Source organism: Hirundo rustica, chromosome 10, assembly GCF_015227805.2.
Source record: "Hirundo rustica isolate bHirRus1 chromosome 10, bHirRus1.pri.v3, whole genome shotgun sequence".
In the NCBI taxonomy this organism is placed as follows: Eukaryota; Metazoa; Chordata; class Aves; order Passeriformes; family Hirundinidae; genus Hirundo; species Hirundo rustica.
Genome location: NC_053459.1, coordinates 19,721,425 through 19,740,523, shown reverse-complemented (window position 1 = coordinate 19,740,523; position 19,099 = coordinate 19,721,425). Strand labels below are relative to the sequence as shown.

Sequence of the window (19,099 nt, the reverse complement as noted above, 5' to 3'; positions counted from 1 at the left end):
ATACATGTGACGATGCCACATGTAAACACAGTGCACTTGTTTTGGCACTGGAGAGCAACAGAAATGGTAAGCTCAAAAAGATTCTGTGAAAATGTCACTTTCTTGAAGAAGATGATTAATATCAGTGAAGGTGGAGGATGGGCACCCGAGAAGGGCACACTGGATTAACCTACCACTAGAGCGTGCTCCTTGATCAGCATGGAGCCCATCTACCCATTCCATTGGCAGGGTTTTTTCCACAACACTTTTTGGTTTTTCTTCTTTTCTATTTCTTTTAAATGAAATCCCTCCTGCTGTTCGATTGGGACTTCAGTCTCAATTTTTAAATTTCAAAAAAGAAAAAAGTTAACAGGTTTTTTTTTTTTTTAATGACTGACTAGGGTTTTTCTTGTTTTGATTTTAAATCATATGTAGTTAGGGAAAACAAGACAAAAAAATAAACTATGTGGTCATAAAAAATACTGCTGTGCATTTTATAAATTGAATGTGGCCCATCAGGGAGAGAGGAACTTTCCACTTTTAGGAAGTATTGTTTACTGCTGTCTTCCCACTCGACCACCTGTTAATAATATTTGATGTTACTTTCTTTCTGTGCAATGAGTAAGACTATAAATGAGATATTTGATCTGCTCACTACAACTTATTCCCTGTAATGCCTTTATTTCAAAGACCATCCGACCAACAAATGACACAGCCTCAAGGCAATGTCCCAACTGAATGTGCATCTTTGCTTCTCTTCCTTATCCACTGTCATTTCCATAATTCATCCTCTTAACGATTTACGAAGTGCAGAGGATATTTTCAGACTACATCAATGGTGCTCAAAAAGTCTTATAGCTGACTGACTGCCAAGAGCACATGAAGGAAGCAAGAAGTACAACTATTTTGGAAAAAACATGCTGAAATTCTTATTCTTTCTCTTTGACAGATATCCCAATTCTTTGGCCTGATCGTAACACACACTACTCGGCTTAAAGCATTCAAGTTTTGTAAGGATATGCCTAATGAAAAAAATCAAACACAGGACTCACTTCTACAAAACTGGAAGGCAGAAGTATTTAATTTTTAAAGACTGCCTCCAATAGTACTATTTCATGACTAGTGTTGCAAATAGTACAGTCACTATTTTGCATAGTCATTAAAAATTATGTCTGGAGCTTGCAGCTCTTTTTCCAAAACCACCATCCTTTAAAATGTGAGCTACTCAAAAGTGCTGGAAAGCTGGTCATCATTCTCATTCCTGAAAATCCTCCATTTTACATTTTAGAATTTGGTAAATAAATATATTTTTCTTCTTTTTCCTTTTCTCCCTTGCCAATCTCTAGCAGCTTTATTTTACGCCATCAACCAACATCAGTGTCAGCACTCCGAGAGCAGAAGGCTGCTCCCTACTTTGTGCCTGCCTCTGAATTCATGACCAGAGCTTCACCCTCACCATGCACAGAAAAATGAGCAGCGTTCATCTCTCCATTTACCCCCATTAAGTCAGTGCCATCATGTTCTCCCAGAAGAAAAGTGCAAGAGCTGAAACACCACAAGCGACAGCAGCCGAGGACACTCAGAAATCAGGTCTGCCCTTGCTGCTCCGGGACTGAAAAGGAAAGCTCCAAACTGCAGGGCAGTGACCGTGTACTGGCTGGAGTCTCAGTTCCTTCTGAACAGATGTCAAGTAGTTGGGATGGAGAACTTACCTCAAACTGGGCTTTAATTTGCTTGGAAATGCATGTAAAAATAGCGGGATGTTGTCCTGAACTGGACCAAAAGCAGGTTGTATCATAATTACGTCACATCTAATTAAAGTCCGTATCTAAAATAGAGCCTTGCCAGCAGAGATACGAATGTCACTTGGCAGCTACAGTGGTTCTCAAACCTGCAGCTGGAACACAGCTCAGGACTGAAAAGTGTAAAAAAAGCTAATGATTGAATAGTTTGATTGCTGGAATGTAGGAGGTTCTGCTTTGTTTTACAGTGTTGCAGTTACACCTTACTCCAGGGAACAACAGGTTCTTCAATATCAGAGATCCAGTTCAATTGGTACACAGAGTTACCACAGCGATGGCTCTTGCACTCTGCCAGGAGACTTGAGGTGAATTCTTGGCTCAGGTTTGTAGTTAAAATAAGCAGGCAGCATTAATCTAGTCACCATTCATCCATAAATTACAATTAACCCCCCCAAATCTTAGCTTAAAAAGTGTCAGCCTAAAAGACTGCGACTGCATCTGTCAGCGCTACCAGCAAAAAGAAGGTGCCTGACAAAGTCTTTTCTTAAATGTAGCTCTTGTAACCTCTGATCTACTCACAGAGAAAATCATCTTGGGACAGATGGATTCACAAAGCCAACTGAACAACTCAAACCAGACCTAGGCACGCCTGGGGTCCTGCTCTGCGGAAAAGATTCTGACAGGGAAATAAGAGGCGATTTTTCTTCAATTTTGCAAGCGTTGCAGCTGTGTATTGCTTAATAATTTCGTTTATTAAAGGCAACAACTGTCAAAACTATACAAACTCATTTGTCGTGCAGCAATTTCACATTATTGGAATCTCGTTATAATCTGACTAACGCACACGACTGCGTTCTAACCATGCCTGTAATTGGGTTCTTGGCTCCACAGGCCTAAAGACAGTAATTCAAAACATCTTCCAATTATGCTGAAAAATATGCATGTCTGTGGGAAGCTACATTACTTAATTTTCGGACTCAATGGGCCTTTAATAATATGAGGGAGGGGAAAAATGTTTGCAAAAGGACATTTATTTGTAGTGCTACTCAGAAAGTTGTGTGTTTGTGTAGGAAAACACCGCCTCAAAAACTATAAACACCAAAGCAGCACTAGTGAGATATTTACGGAACATAAGACAAACTAAAACCAAAACTGTCAAAAATCCATTCAGATGGAAGACTATTCCAACTCCATACATCCAAACCAAACAAGGATCCCAGGCATTAAAAAAAGTCTATACTTCAAAACCCATGTATGTGTGAGAGTCACTCATGAACTTCACTTGTTTATTTCCAACACATGAACTGTCTATTGCTCCTGCTCACAGCCCTTCACAGGGCAGATGTGAAGTTTCTTTAATTTATTGGTAGATGAGAATTAGCTCAAGACACAAGAACCTTAGACAGGAACCACTGTTTCATATTCCCAGTGCCTGACAGACACTTCCAGTGCACTACCAGGACTGACAGGTAATTTTTAAGATGCCTGAAGTGTTGTGACTTGTTATACTCTTTGACAAACATGGTTTACAATTTTTAATACAAAAGGTTAGAAAGTAAATATGACAAGGACAAGCAGGATTGCCCAGGTGCAGATCTGCTTTTTACAGAGGAGAAAATACTGAAGTTGCCACAGAATCACGTAGGTTGGAAAAGACCTCCGAGATCAAGTTCAAACTACAACCGAACACAATGTCAAGACGTGAAATACAAGAGAATTTTTGCAGGTTTTTTAAGTATTAAGAGGTTTTTTTATTGCTGGAGAATAAAAAAATGTCTATAAACCTTGGCAGACTAAGACAGAACCTTGTGACGAGTTCTCATTATTACATGAGAATCAAGAGGACTATGTTAAATACTGCCTGCAACAAGCATATCCATAGAGAAAAGATTCCCTGAGTCACAGGGAACTGAAAATAAAAACATGTACTGCCACACAAAAAGAGTCAGAAAAATACACAGGGACTTCAAAACAACCCCCTGACAGTCACTTCTAACATTCCTCAAACTGACTCTGAAATTAGAGAAATCAGAGAACTCAAACTTCACGTGTCCTGCAGAGTTCAAACACACCTCACTTACCCACACACAGGTGCATTACTGGTGTCAGCTCTGTCCTCTGAGCTGGACAAACATTGCATTTTATCAATGGACAACAACCTCAAGCACTTCTTGAAATGGCCAAGCCATGACCCAAACACCAACCTCCTCAGCTGACATCCCCACATCTGTGACTCAAGATTTTTGGGATTGGTTCTCTGCCCAGGGCTGCCCTCTGCACAGCAAAGTACATAAGAGACAGGGAAAAAAATCCTTCTCCTCCCCCCCCAAAAAAAAACCCCAACAAACAAAAGCACTTTGAAATTGCAATCTCTGGATATCTGTAAGAAAATGGAAGGAGAAAGCTTGCTCTAAGGGATCTGTCTATCCATTTGTTTCACAACGATGACACTGTGAACTATGCTGGAACACAAGGACACAGCTTTGGGGTGACCGAACACAAAAGAGCTCAGCACCTTTGGAAAGGCACAGAAGTTAAAAGCCCCACTATGTTTCCTCCCTCATCAATGCCATGCCCTGCAACAAAGCAAACAGCCCCAGCCACCCTCCGCAGGAGAGAGAATTAAAAGGCAGAACGCCGTATCTGCTTGTTCTTACACATTTGCTGCTAACGTGAGCTTTTCCTCACACCTGCAACAAATGCTGAGAAGACCTTAATGAAGAAGATGCAGCGTGTGCTTGAAGGGTGCATGGGTGCTTCCACTAACAGGTGAATTCCACAGGTAACTGCAGCAGGGTTTTAATCCAACAACAGGAAACACTTTCTAGGACACAGCTTAAACCTCCGAGGACAGTAGCTAAATGAGTAATGCAAACTCTAGAGAGAGTGGGAAACAATTTTTGTTCCATGTGAGTCAAGCACTCACAGCAGTTATTCACACAAGAGGGATGAGATGCAGAGACAACGCTCACAAATTCCACAGCTAACTGTCAAGGCCCAGATATCACAGCACTGCTCTATGGAGTTCAGTGGAATACATTTAAAAACGCTTGGATATGTGAAAAAACAGATCTAGAAATACCAGGTATATACAAAGTACAATGGATCTCTCACATGCTCTTCCTTCCTTATTATCAATTCAATTAAGAACTCATTAAAAGGACAAGTAATCACACATGCTTATTACTTTACAGATGAATGTGAGTGTGAGAGAGAAGGCAGGAGACAGGGGGAATAGGTAGACAAAAACCCTATGTTGAAGTGTGTCCCATCAGAGCAAACAAAAATATCACATCTCTTTGGTACAGTAACACACATGCTGTGAGAAGCAACGAGCACTTGAACGCATGTTTTATTCTGATCCCAAAGGACCAAGCTGCCTGGGAGATGCTCCTTCTTGTTTTATTCCTCTTCAGTTTGTCTATGAGCTACATGCTTTCAATGGAAGCCTAACAACTGCTCTGTATTCTACTTCAAGCACAGGAAAACATACAGGAGAGATGCTGATTTAGGACTCACAAATGAAGGTGAGATGTAGACAATGCACCACTGGCTTTCCTCCTGGGCCTTGCTTCAAGAGGGAGACTTCCCTCAGTGGTTGAAGTGTTACTGCTTTGAAACTGTCATCCTCAAAAAGCGGGTCTGAAGAACATACCAACTTTGCTATCAAGCTTTTGATTGCAAAGCCTGAATGTCACCGAAGCAAAAGTTTCAGAATTAAATGTATACGCAAAGGATACACAGCATAGATGAATAATATATGCCTATAAATAAGCGGAAAAATAGACTTAAAATAGCCACATAACTATTAATTAGTTATTAATATTAGATCACTGGTCTATTTCCTTTCAAATTAGCCACCCACTAGCAAAATGTCAATTGCAAAACAAGAGACTATATTTATAGTACAACCTACTTTGAGTTTTGAGCGACATGTCAGCCACTGCTCAATTACAATACCCCCTTTGTGTGCCTTCCCAAATTAATACCTAACTTTCATTACAGGCAACTATATGTACAAAAGCCATGTTGAATTTTAACAGCCCTTATTACATCACATAAGCTGGTGCAAACATTCTTCCATCTAGAAGTCTACGCAAAAGAAAATAAAAGAAGTAGGGTTAAGTAATACACTGGAATGAAGGACGCTGGACACAGTGATGCTAGGAGGAGTGAGTGTCCAGGAGATGGTAGCAAGAAATTCCTGGATTTGATTTTATTATTTCCCAGAGAAAGACCAGCTTTGATTGCTGGTGCCACAAGCAGTGCACGGTGAGACACAATACAAGGTACTAGTCCGTCTTTAGATGGATTTAAATGGAAGAGTCACCAACAAAAATACCCCAAACTCCTCTGGCAAAACTTGACTGCGCCGGGGACTTTGGAAGAGGAGAGTTACATTTTTAAAGAATATCACCTATTCCACTGAGTTTTCTTCTAGTTTAGGTTTTGTAATCTGCCCTGAAAACTTCCTGAAAGGGAGTCCTCCTGCCTTTATCTCTCCAGATGCCTGACATGATCTGCTGAAGAGCAGAAAAAAGAGCATCCTGCAGAGGATGCTCAGTGAAGATGGAAAGCTGGCAGGAGAAACCCTGCCAGCACACACTAAATTGCCTCAAGCCTTCTGCTGAGAGAGAAGCAGGACGCATTGTTTCACGTATGTCTGCCATGGAGAGAAAACAGAAATGGAGAAAGAATTACATAGAAACAGCTCTGGAAACAAACTTAAGACTAGGGAACGCCATCCCATCAACAAGAGATGACCTGTATTCATGTTTCAGTAAATAAAAGTTTTACAGTTGTACAGCAGAATAATTTGGAACACTCAGAAACGTTGGAAAGACAGACTCGAAAAGAAACACAGAAACCATTGCTGCTCAGCTTTTATCTTGGTATAAAATCACATCACTTCCCATCAGCTTGCAGGAACACACTCCTAATAATGCCATTTACAGAACTTCCTTCTATAGCTAGCTCTTTGAATCTTGAATAAAATAAAAAATATTCATCCTCCTAGCCTTAAGATTTACACAAAACCAGGAGGCCTGTGCCAGCTGTTTAATTTCTCATGCATTTATGCATACCAAAGTACTCGTACAAAGAAATCAATTGTAGCTGTAACTAATATTGCATGTTGCCAATTCACCTTTAAATCCAAGGGGAGTGAAGAGAATCCTGGGTTAAGATCATCATTTGCAGTCTGGGAACAGGCTTGTCTATGGTTTTCCATTTCCTAAGTTTTCTTCCTATCCTAAAATTCACTCTAACACTATAACTATTAAAAAAACCTAGAAGAAAACAATCAGGAAAAGGAAACAAAATCTGTGAGAAACAAACACAAAGCTGGCTGGGATCCAAAGCCACTTTCATCATGTAGGATATTTTCATATGCAGTACACTTTATTTTTTCTAATAACTGCCATACTTTGTAAGTAAAAAAGCTGCAAGGTACTCAAAAAGAAGGTAAGAAAGAAGACATGAATGTGGTTTCATCCATCCCCTGACAGGTTTTTTTTTCTTTATATGTACTAAAAATACTTAAACCTTAAGGAGATCATATAAAATTGTTCAGGATTAGAGCGGGCTTGACCAGCTAAGTAAAACTCTCTATTATCAGCAAATTTCACTCAAGCAACAGCTGTAGGAATTTACATGTCTTACAGCTATGAATAAAAACTGGAGCCCAGCAATCAGTAAGCAGTTTTGCCTCTGTAGCTATAACACTACAACTACTCTCACACCACCTGCTTTATATAAAACCAGCACCAAGTCAAGACCTAGTTCATATCTTCTGATTTCTCTCCTGTTCCAAATCATTTTACTTCCAACAGTCATATTAAAACTTGCAAACACTATCAGCAGTAGGAAAACATAATTTTCTTTTTTCCTTTTTTTTTTTTTTTTTTCAGTTACACTTACCCTGGGCAAAACTGGATTTACAGAAGGAAGGACATTTGACATTAATGGTTTTAATAAAACTTTAATAGAACATAGGGACAGAATTTAGAGGTTTGGGTATATTATGGAGATGAAGACAAGTGGTTTTCTAGTAAGTCCTGCCTCATACAGATCACTCAAAAAATCCAGACCAAAAGTTTTTTCAAACATGGGGGGGGGGGGAATCAAGCAAACAATGGACACTTTACCCCTTTTGTAAATAATATATTTTCAGACTGCTATTATATATTCCACAGGTTCCGTGACACTGCTGAGGAGATGAATTTCCACCAGACAACCACAGACTCCACAGTCAGCCTAAGGTGGATCTCCTGGTAAGAGGAGCCTCCCTCCAAGATGCCACAGAAGCTGCCTTTCCGCTGAATTTAACCTAATTAATTGAAATTATTGTCACTAACTACCCCGTTATATAACCACAGGAACAATAAATCCTTTGCCATCGTGCTCTCCACCTGAATTGCAACTGAGAAAAGAGCAAAATCCAATGACCCTGTGCACCACAGCCAAAAAAAGCAGGCAGGGTTATTCATGAACACAAACTCTGGATAACGCCGAGGGCAAACGTGGGGCACAGGGTATGGAAGGCAGTCAGAGGCACGAGGATGAGGCAGCACTGACAACTGATCATGGACTTGAACTTCAGCTCCTTAATCTGCTAGAAAAGCTACTCAAAGCGTACCAAAAATGCTATTTTCTGCCTGAGGTCATGCGAACTGGTCTGTCTGGTCAGCGTAGCAGCACTCGGATGAGAAGAGGCTCACTGTAGATATGCCACAAGATGCAGTATTGAAAACCAAAAATAGCTCATTTTGTCATGAAGAAAACAGAGCACTTGCAAGTAGTTAAATGTTTGTAGGGTTTTCTAGGCCTGTTGTACTTTAGGTTTATATGTAGATACTATAATTTTAGAAATGCTTTGAAAAGTTAATAGCAGACCTGTTTTTGTTCCCTTTCATATTGAGAAGCAAACTGTTTAAGCATTAACTACCCTTGACAATGCAATTAAAACCTGACCCATTTTCTAGACACAAATGACCTGCATTTTTCACAGCACAGCCATACGTGACCAAATTCATCTATTTAACCTGTCCCTCAATTCCATTTGTAATTCTGAAATCTGAGGGGGAAAAAAAAATAAAACCAAAAACAACCACCACCACCACCCCCCCCAAAAAAAAACAAACAAACAACCCCAAAAAACCCCACACCCAAAAACAACAACCAAAACCCAAGGCTACCAGAAATCAGTGCCTGGGAGGAAAACGAGCAGGTATCATGCAGAGGAGGAGTGGCCACCCCCTCAGCTGTGATTCCATGACTTGTAGAGAAGGAAAAGTCAAACAAGTCTATGTGCAAAGTTTTTATCACTGTTCTGCACTCTAAAACAGACAGCAAGAGAATTACAAGGCTATAAATCCAGGATTATATAAAACCAAAAAACCTCTGGCAGTCATCATCTTTACTACAGAGCATAAATCACAAAATGCACTGATACGAACCCTTGTAAAATCTCTGATGTGGTTTTATACACACTCGGATAAAACAGTGGTACAAAAACATCTACAAAACACACAGACAATTAAAAAGCAACACATGCAAGGAGGATTTCACTTAAAATGTTGCTGTTCTACTTCAGGCACATCTCTCTTTGCTCAAGGAACTTTCACAACAACTAAAACCAGGCATAATGAACATTATTATTACCACCATTCATTTGAATAACCACATTATCCAAAGGATCCCTTTCTAGGATGGGGCCCCCATGGTGCTAAGGCTGCAGAAACAAGTAGGACTTCGTTCCTGTGCTGAAAAGATCGTAATCTCACCAGACAAGGTCATAAACAACACCAAAGGTCAACAACAAATAAAGAACTTTTGTTGTTTTGTTTTAATATATATTCCCTTAGACCATCTGCTACCGTCTCTTATGGACCAAGGTCCTCCAGAGAGTGTCACTGCTGCTGCCTGTCCTCCTAGCACACCCATAAAAAACACAGATTCCTTTTCTATGGGACACAAAACACACTGAAGGGTTTTTATTGATAATGGAAGTGCCGAGATGTAACACAGCTTTTCCAGACATTCCTCAAAGTGCCAGTTGTTACTGAGTTAAGATGAATACAACGTTGAATATTGCCATCTTCATCTAAATTCAGTAACTTCTCTGGCCAGTGGAATGAAATATTTGTAGCACCAAATGAGGATTAAATGCTAGCCCCCTTGGTTTATTTTAGAAAAAGAGCTAGATAAAGAGCTCTCTAACGAGTCTAATTGTGTCTGGAAAAAAACAAACAATACAGAGCTAGCAGTGAGAGAATGGGATTGTCTTATTTTCCAACCATAGAGCAACCAGCCTCCTACAGGCAGGTCCTTGCTCAGCCCCAGTGAGCCCAGCAGAAACAGAGCCACTGAGCTACACCAGAGCTGAGGAAGCAGGGAAGTGTTTTGCAGGAACATGCTGAGAGAGGGAAGGTAAGAGCATCACAGGAAAAGGCACTTTTTTCTCTCCTTGGCTCTGGCTGTTGGGCTGAGTTAGGGAATGCCTTATTAAACAGCTGAAGCTCTAGAATTCTGCAGCCATTATCCTAGTGTGAGGCAAAATGTTACATTTTTTCTTCACTCAGCAAGTATTTAGTAGATTTAAGGTTCCCAAAACAAATTATTTTTTTCCTAGGTGTTACTGAAACAATCCACGCAGCTCGCTTACATTTGGTTCGAAGAGATAAATAGATGCATTTCCTACAGTGAAGTCCACACTTTACATATCCTACAATCCTCCTGGTACTAAGAGAAAATGAGAGAAGGAAAAAGAAGCAAAACCCCTACTCCGAAGTGCTGCATTTTGGAGGATTTTATGGAATTCACACATTACAACAGAAACAATTGTCTCCCTCCCCCTTTTCAGTATATTCCTTTTCATTTAACCGAAGATGTCTGTCATGAAATCCTCCTAGGAATTCATAGCAAGTTATGGAACACTTTGCTTTTTGACAAATCCTCTGTACTTAAGGAATGCAAGTGTTTCCTTCACCCCATTCTTCAACTAAGCTTCCTAATTATAGAACTCTTACAGGATTTCAACATATGCTGGCAGAGGCACTGTGTATCACACTGAATTTAAAGTTGAGCTAGCCACAAAACTGCTCTTCAAACCCCCAAAAACCATGACTGCACTGTCATTTTTCAACCCTGACACAGTGTGCAATGAGCTGCTTGTAGAAATGAGCCACAGCATCATCTTTCCAATTGTCCTAAGTGCTACCCAGCTCCCATAAACTGTCCAAGGGAGGGCTGTGAATTCACCCACTTCCCAAACAGGCCCTTTCAGCTGACCTCTAGGCAATTTTTCAGTTGACCTCTTGGCAATTTTCATGGGTGTAGCCAGAGAGATGCACAAGGCGAGGCTGGATTTATTTAAAATAAATAGTTTCTCTGACATAATTTTATTTGCCAGTGGAAGATCCCTGTGGATACAGCACTGCAAATACACAAATGCCACGCTGCCAGGGCAAGAGAATACAGAAGGAAGTGTGTTACTCTGTGACCCAGACCTCCTCCTGGGATCCCCAAGCTCCTTTCCCTACTCAGAGCACCATGCCTAGAAACCACCTGCGGACTTTTCACCAGATGAGTTACAAGTCACAAAAATATGTGGAACAATTGACTTCACTTAAGCCACAAAGCTTTTTTTCTTCAAAAGCAAGCCCAGAGGTTCCTAGCTTATGAGTCCTGCATAGCTGACATCTTTTTAAGTTGATGTCACTCATCACAGCTGTAACTTGGCACTTTCTAGTAACACTCTGCTCAAGATTTGCCTTCCCTGCTGTTCCTCCACTCATGCACTTGCAAAACGTCCCACATCTATCTCGGGGTAACAACAGAACCTCAGGAACCCTAAAAATTACTATATTTTCCCCATAGGTTCACTATGTATAGATGCCATGAGCTCTTTTCAGAATGATTTAGAATTTGTGCACATAACACTCCTTTTTCAAAGCATATATTTAAAGATTTACAAAACAGATTAAATTGTCTTCCAAATCAGACAAAAAATGAGTCCAGGACTTGTTTATGCGCCACTGAATTTCCTGAACTATAATGTTTCTGACCATTACATTGTTCTCTCCCAGGCTATAGTTTTTGCCCCATGTCCGAGTTCCTTCACAACCCAACTCCCATGAACTCCAGGCACTTGGATGTTAGGACTAAAACATTTCAGGGACCACCTATTACACCCATTCCTCTTCCAAACATGCCACAATCCACACACAACTGTGGACAGACTGAAAAGCAGTTTGATGAAAACGGGAAGCTTTGACAGAGACAGTCCAAGTGCAAGTCAACATCAACAGGGTAATCCCTGCAACTGCCTTGACATGGGCATTTTGAAAGACAGTTAAAAAAAAAAAAGTTTATTTAGTTTGCATTATGATGAAAAGGAAATTCAACTGAAATACATGGACCACCATGGAGACACATGTGAGTAAGAAAAACACGAGCCACCAAATACAAGAACAAAACAAAATGGCAACAGCTGTCCCTGTGGGCAATGAGGAGGCCAATCTGCTGAGAAATTTCTGTCCGCTTCAGCAAAAAGGATGTTAAAGCAAAACTGGATGGGTCAGTGGAAGCAACTTTGCTCCACAAGAGCCTATTCACCACAGCCCCCAGTCTGAGCCAAGAACTGGGACATGCAGGAGTCTGCTCACCAACTGGGGAGGACTTTAAAACAGGAACCTCGTAAACTGCAGCAGCACAGGAAAAACCTTAATAACCAGAATTGAACGGTTCAGCAAAAAAGGATTTTGCTTTCAGAAAAGGTTAAATATAAAAGAAGCCAGGAATTAGGCCAGTGGAAAGGTATGCCAACAATCTATTCTAAACTGCATTCACAGTCACAAACTCAAACACATACCAGTTACTTGCTTGTCATAAGAAGTATGAAATGTGTACAAGAAAAGGTAGCAATGATCTTGCCTAAAGAGCAGCACATCACCTTGAGGTATCAATGGTAGGAAATATTAAGTTGCATTTTATCTTCTGTTTAGAGCAAAACCCCAGCATCCCTAATGTGGTTTCCATTTGGTATTTATGTAATTAAGTCACCTCCTCACAGTTCAAATACCCTTACTTACTACTCAGGTTACTTCCAATTTCCCAGATGGTCAGTCTCCAGAAAACACCATCTGAGCTTCAGCCACTTCTTGGTTAAATCCATTCTGATGGCATATTAGTAGAATAATTTATCAGCTGTTAAAATAATATTCGTTACAAATTTGTTTCCTATGTAAATCAGGTTCCACAAACTAGGATGGAATTCCAGCCTTTTCAAATGCATTTTAATGCAAAATGCTGACATCAAGTCTTAACTTCATTTGATTATTTTTTCTGTTTATGTTATTAGCAACCAGTTTTTCTGGCACTCTTTCCTGTTCCAGTTCAATCACTCGGTTGAATTACTTGAACTCCTGCTGAACTGCACCAAAAAAGGAAAATTAACTAATGCCTCATTTGATCTTGTGACCATAAAACTTGTGTTTTCATTCCCTCTTTAACCTTTGACCATCTATTTTCCTCTTAATTTGTGTGTTATGTACCTGATAGTTTTACATTTGTTTCTTTTATTCATGAAAAAAGACTCCGCTCTGATGGTTGATCTGCCCTCTGTTCACTTTAACCCCCAGTGACTGTATTCTGCATTCTCATCAGTAAGCACACACTTAAAATCACTCCTTCATAGCCCATCATATATATACTGTTTGGCTGACTGTATGCTCTTTACCAGAAGTGCATGGCTGTTCTCATTAAAAGTGTCAACTAAGCTAAAAGAGACAACAAGTTACAAGAGAGTGAAGCGGCTGATTTTGTAAAAGTTCATTTGTCAGTTTCACAGAATCATACAATCAGCTGAGTTGGAAGAGACCCACAAAGGTCATTGAGTCCAACTCCTTACCCGGAATAGAATCATTCCCAAGTCACACAATGCACCCAGTTTATTACTTTATTCAAGTCCTCTCCTCTTCACCTTGTTATGATGGTCTTGAATTTAACTTATGCAACTGGACTTAGCTTATTTTTTTAAAACAGTTGTTAAACACCTGAACACGATAAAACATTTTTAAAACGTGTAGACTGTAATAAAATATGGTCCACCTACAGCCCAAAGAAATTAAGTAAAAAGGGAAGATTTCATGAATATCATTAATAAGGTCAAAGATTCCAATTATGGGTCACATTTGACATCAATACTCTCCATTTGTGTGAATATTAAATTAATGGATGCCAATCCTACATACATAGGCTCAGTATGGGATTCAAATCCCTTGTCTTGAATAGTTTCTTATATTTGTTCACTAAATTACAGTAAGAACGCAACACATGACCTTTATAAATAAATATGGGTGCACTAACCCACTGACTGCAATTTCTGCTTCTAATCCCTGGGTGAACTAGAGAGTTGGAAAGCAAATACAGGCTTTTAGCCATACCCTCTGTGCTGATGGCCACACACAGTCCTGGCTTTTGAAGGCCAGCAGGTCTCTGTTTTTCCTGAGTAAATAAAAGTCAGCATCAGCAGCATCATTCCACACAGCCTACAGACTTCCTACTGTTCTGCAGCAATATTCATTATCTCCCAGCATCAGAACTGCTAAAACTAAGAGCCGCTTTTACTTTTGTTAACTCAAGCTAACATCAACTTTCTGCTGACAAGAAGGAAACCAGGATCAAGGCCTGATGATACAAGCGACAAATTGACAGAGTCTCCTGTGAAATCAGCCTTTCTCTTCTGCAGATGGCAACACTCAGGGGCTGGGACACAAAAGAGCCTGTCCTTGGGTTTCCTCTACAACATCCTACTTCATGTACACCCAAAAGCCAGTTTAATTTTTTAACTATGCAACAATCTTTGTCAATGTCGACAAAAACTTCACGCTGTATTTCTAATTCTTTCATATAATAGAGCAGGAAAAGGGTCATTTCAGGTTATACAACTCCACCACAGGCATATGGCAATGAACCCAGAGCAGAAACACAAAATCTCCCTCTCCTCTAAAGCAGATGGCATGCTGATCAAAGTAAGATATAATCTAATGCTAACTGCACTACTATTATCTATTGAACCAACACCAGTAGAAAGCAGCAAAGACAGAAAAAACCTAAGGCAGGGGAGGTGAAGCAGAGGAAGACAACAACAAAATAAACCAGAGTAAATCAGCTGTAAGAAAAGACAACCCACTGCAGCAGAAACACTCTTTTCAGGTACATGTAAGATTTAAAACCTAGGAATGGCAGTATGTAAGGAACAGCAATGGCCCTCACCCTGTTTTAGATGATGTTCTTCTAGCTTGAGATACTGGCCCAGTTCCCTTTGCTCTTGCACTGCACTGGGCACCTGCCAGGGGCTAAATATCCTAGCTGCTTAGATAATTACATATTTATGATTTTGCCGAGAATTCTTAGTCAAAGCTTATTTTTGAACTGTAAAATGCTTAGAGAAACAGCAGAGAAAGTTCTCTGACAAATGCTACTTCAAAACAGAGCCAACACTTAAATTTTTTTAAGGGAAGCTCATTTCCGTTTCAGTTGATTCATTCAGTGGTGAACTTTAATGGCAGAAAAAGGAGAAAAAGGGTGTTTTCCCTCTCAGTCAGAAAAGGATCTTGCTAGGGTGTTTAACTTGCTCTCTGTAAGAAACAGAAAATTCAAAAACCCTTCCAAAAATGATTTAGAATAGTGTACATACAATTTTTAATGCTTATCACAGTTTGCACCCTATCACACGATGGAACTTTTCTTTCGTATCACATTATTAGTAGTATTTCCTCCTCCACACATAAACGACTAGATTAGCTAATTCATGCTGATCCAATAAATAGAACTGATGTATGAACATTTTGCAAAACAACTGTTTAGCCACAACGAATTATCACACGAAATACATTGCACTTCACCTTCCTTCATTGATAATAGCATCCACAGAGTTCACAAAGAGCAAAACAGTCCAAAATTTCATGCTGTCAGTTATTTTAGACTATTTCATAACTTGCTAGAAATAAACATTTAATTTTTTTTTTCCATTTAGGGCTGCACTCCATAAACTGTGCAACCAACAGCCTGAACAATAAATTTCATGAGCACTTTTAGGCCCTACTGTTCAAAGTGCTTTCAAGCTTGGTTAGCTTTATGCATGCAACTGCTCCTTATTTATATCTCGGAAGAACTACTCCTACACTAGAAGTTACATGTACGCACACGCATTTGCATTTCATAGAATAAGGGCCTTAGCCTTGCAGGGTTATTTATTTTAAATCAATTATTCTAGGCTCTTGAGGGCAACATCTTTAGTACTGTCAAGTTTCATAAACTCTGCAAAGCAGGGGTCCCTATTCTCAGTACAATGGCAACGGACCTTCACATCACCGTACAAAGGGCTGCTCACCTGCAGATACTTATTTTATATATCTATAGTTGAGAGGCGCCATTCAGCTCCTCTTGAAACAAAGCCAGTTTTGCAATTCCAGTGCAAAAACCGCGGAGCTAGCGGCACAGACCTCCAGCTGTCCTCGGCAGGTGCCAGCAGAGGCAAGGCTTCCCCACCAACCCCAACTCCCCAGCTCATATCCCCTCCCGTGGTTGTCTTCCCTTGCATGGAAGCATTTTAACATAATGGCCTGGCAGATCAGTGTTTGGATGGGTTTAGCTGCTGGGGAAGCACGGGCTAATAGTTACATCCATTTATTGTCTTCTAAGGAGTGGGAAGGTCACAGGACCACCTGAAGGCACCACAAAGGCGTTCAAATTAAAAACAAATTGCTGCAGTCTTGGGGAAATTTTTGCAGACATTTTCCAGTCCCTTCACTTTGGAGTGACTTGTTCCATCTTCCCAGCTCCTCCAAGCCCTCCTGCGGTTTTCTGAGCTAAATCCCTGCATAGGTAATGACACTGAAATGCTGCACCCATGGAATTTCCCAGCCCAAGAGACTGAGTGCCTGCAGAGCTGTTCAGTAACATCTCTTATGTGTAGAACAGTTGACATAACACACAATAGGCGTGTCACACCCTCAAAACACAGTATAATGTGTTCACCTAAAAGTAGGCAGCACTGAAAAGAGCTGATTTAAATCACCTACTTGTTATTCCCCCCAAGACTGAGAGGACATGCCTCAGCTGCTGATGACACCGCTTGCCTGGGGACTAGGTCATTTTGTGCTCACTGCCTATCCTCAGGTTTTACCTGTGCCAGCTTGCAATGAACAGTAACATCCTCTGTTCTGTTCTGCACGACACCTTTTCAACTGCTCAGGGTGTCAATCTTTGTCAGACCATGCATGTAAAGGCTCAGAAGCCTGGCACAGTGTTTTCCAGGACGCCTGTAAAGAAAGCCACCACACTGCCCTGCTTGAGCCCTTCACAGCCCTCTCTAATTACCTCTGCAAAATCAAACCCATCCCAGCAAACTGTCCTAGGAGAGCCACAAACTGGTAGCTCTCACTTTTCTGTAAGTTCCTGGGTTTTGCACAGTCCATCCTGCATTTCTAAATTTAGATCTATGTGTGTACAAATACACGCACAGGTAAGCACACTCCTATACTCCCACACGCATTTATGTGCACACACACTAAACTGCTTCAATGGCTTGCAAAGACAGAAAGGCAAACTGGTTTGCTTCCAAAAGTCACAAAAAAGCCTTCCAAGATACAATGGAAAATCTTTCTTGAGTGAGCTACCTGTTCCATCAATAATAAGAAAATTTATTTGCTAAAGCCCTTGTTGAAATCCTGAGGTCATCTTTTGCTTAGACCAAAGATCCGAGACTTCAAATTTCTATTTCCGACACATTCATCAATTCTTGTGACTATGGATTAAGTACCCAGTTATCAGACTAAATGAACTTTCAAAATCCTGCAAAAGTAGCATTAGACACTTTCCTGCAATTACCGGGCCTTTTTCATTAAGCCTTTGCATCTTTCCTTTGACATTGTGAGGAACATTAAATTCGGTTGGAGGAACAGGAAGGAGAACTTAATACCCACTGAACAGAGCCATGCTATATCACAATATAAATATTTAATTTTCCAAAGAATTGCCAACAACTACAGTAATTCTTAACTTTTACAAAAATTTGCAACTAGTATTTTACCCTATTTGGTTATTCAGTTAACATATACATAACATAGGTATGTCTATCATAATATAATATGATACAAAAAATAAGCTTATGTTAATTACCTTGAAAATTGAAAATCTAAGAAAACAACAGAAGATAATTAAGTATGTGTAAATTGTTATTTGGGGTTTTTTTAATACTAAGAAATGGAACTGACAATCAGGATTAAAACATAACCAAGAATGCTACAAACATTTCTCAAGGGAATCAGAAATTAATTTCTTATTCATGGGCAACCATGGTTAAAGAAAGTCTTGTGTTTGGGAGATGTACACAACCTGCTTTCTTCATTGACCTCTGGCCCACACTTAGTTTACACACAGCAAAGAGAAAAACATAATAAAAACCTATAAAAGCCTTTTTTACTGTACAGGTTTAGTTATGATTACTTTGGGGATGGTAAAAAATGTGTCTAGCTTGTCTCTTAAATCTACATTCAAACTATTTCAAAGTTAATCAGGGGTGAGTAATGGTTTAGAAATCTCTTGAATACTAAAGTATAACAACTTATAGCACAAAAACAGTCCTCAAAGAAAAGAGTGGGGAGTACTTCACCGCAAGTAACAGCTGAATATGTTTTATGATCATGGTAACAACTACCATGCCCTTGAGACTGTGCAGTTCTGCATTTCTAATATAATTTGTAGGGGGAGAATTAGGACAAAATGCAGCAACATTTCAAGTACAGTCTTACAGTATTTTAAAATTTTATGAAGTACAAGGACTAGGTTAATACAAAATGAGTCATGTTTTTAAGAGAGGCAGTAATACAGATCGGTATCTTAAATCATAACTGAAATAACACTCAACCACTACAAAATAAAAAGAAAACAGAGTAGCTTTTTGCTGGAAAAAGGTCAACAACAACAATGAAGATTTAACAATACCAGAAAAGGCTGAGAGCACTGCTCATTTCAGGACTGAGAAGTTAAAATACCAGTCTGAGTGACCAGGCAAACACTACTCTTTCTCACTCAACAAATCCATTTCCATCAGCTAAAGTTCATCCCAAATTAATATAAACTCTACTCCTATCAAGTCTGAGCCTAAAAACCAGACTATTAAACAACATACATGCTTAGCGCAGATTTTCTGATTTCAGAGGTATATTTGCTTTACTTTGTCACAAATATATTGCATTTCACTCCATGATGTCTTTAGGAGTTAACAGACTAGCTTACTACCTCAAAGTAAAGGAAACTCTCCATCCAAGAAAACTCTCGAGCATCACTTTCCTCTCTGGGCAAAGACA

The 19,099-nt window shown here is 39.8% G+C and overlaps 1 protein-coding gene across 5 annotated transcripts in view; it reads right to left on the bottom strand.

Moving 5' to 3' along the window:
• TBL1XR1 (TBL1X/Y related 1) overlaps positions 1–19,099 on the bottom strand; it is a 108,606-nt gene that overhangs the window by 41,092 nt on the left and 48,415 nt on the right. The gene's annotated exons all lie outside the window — the stretch shown is intronic.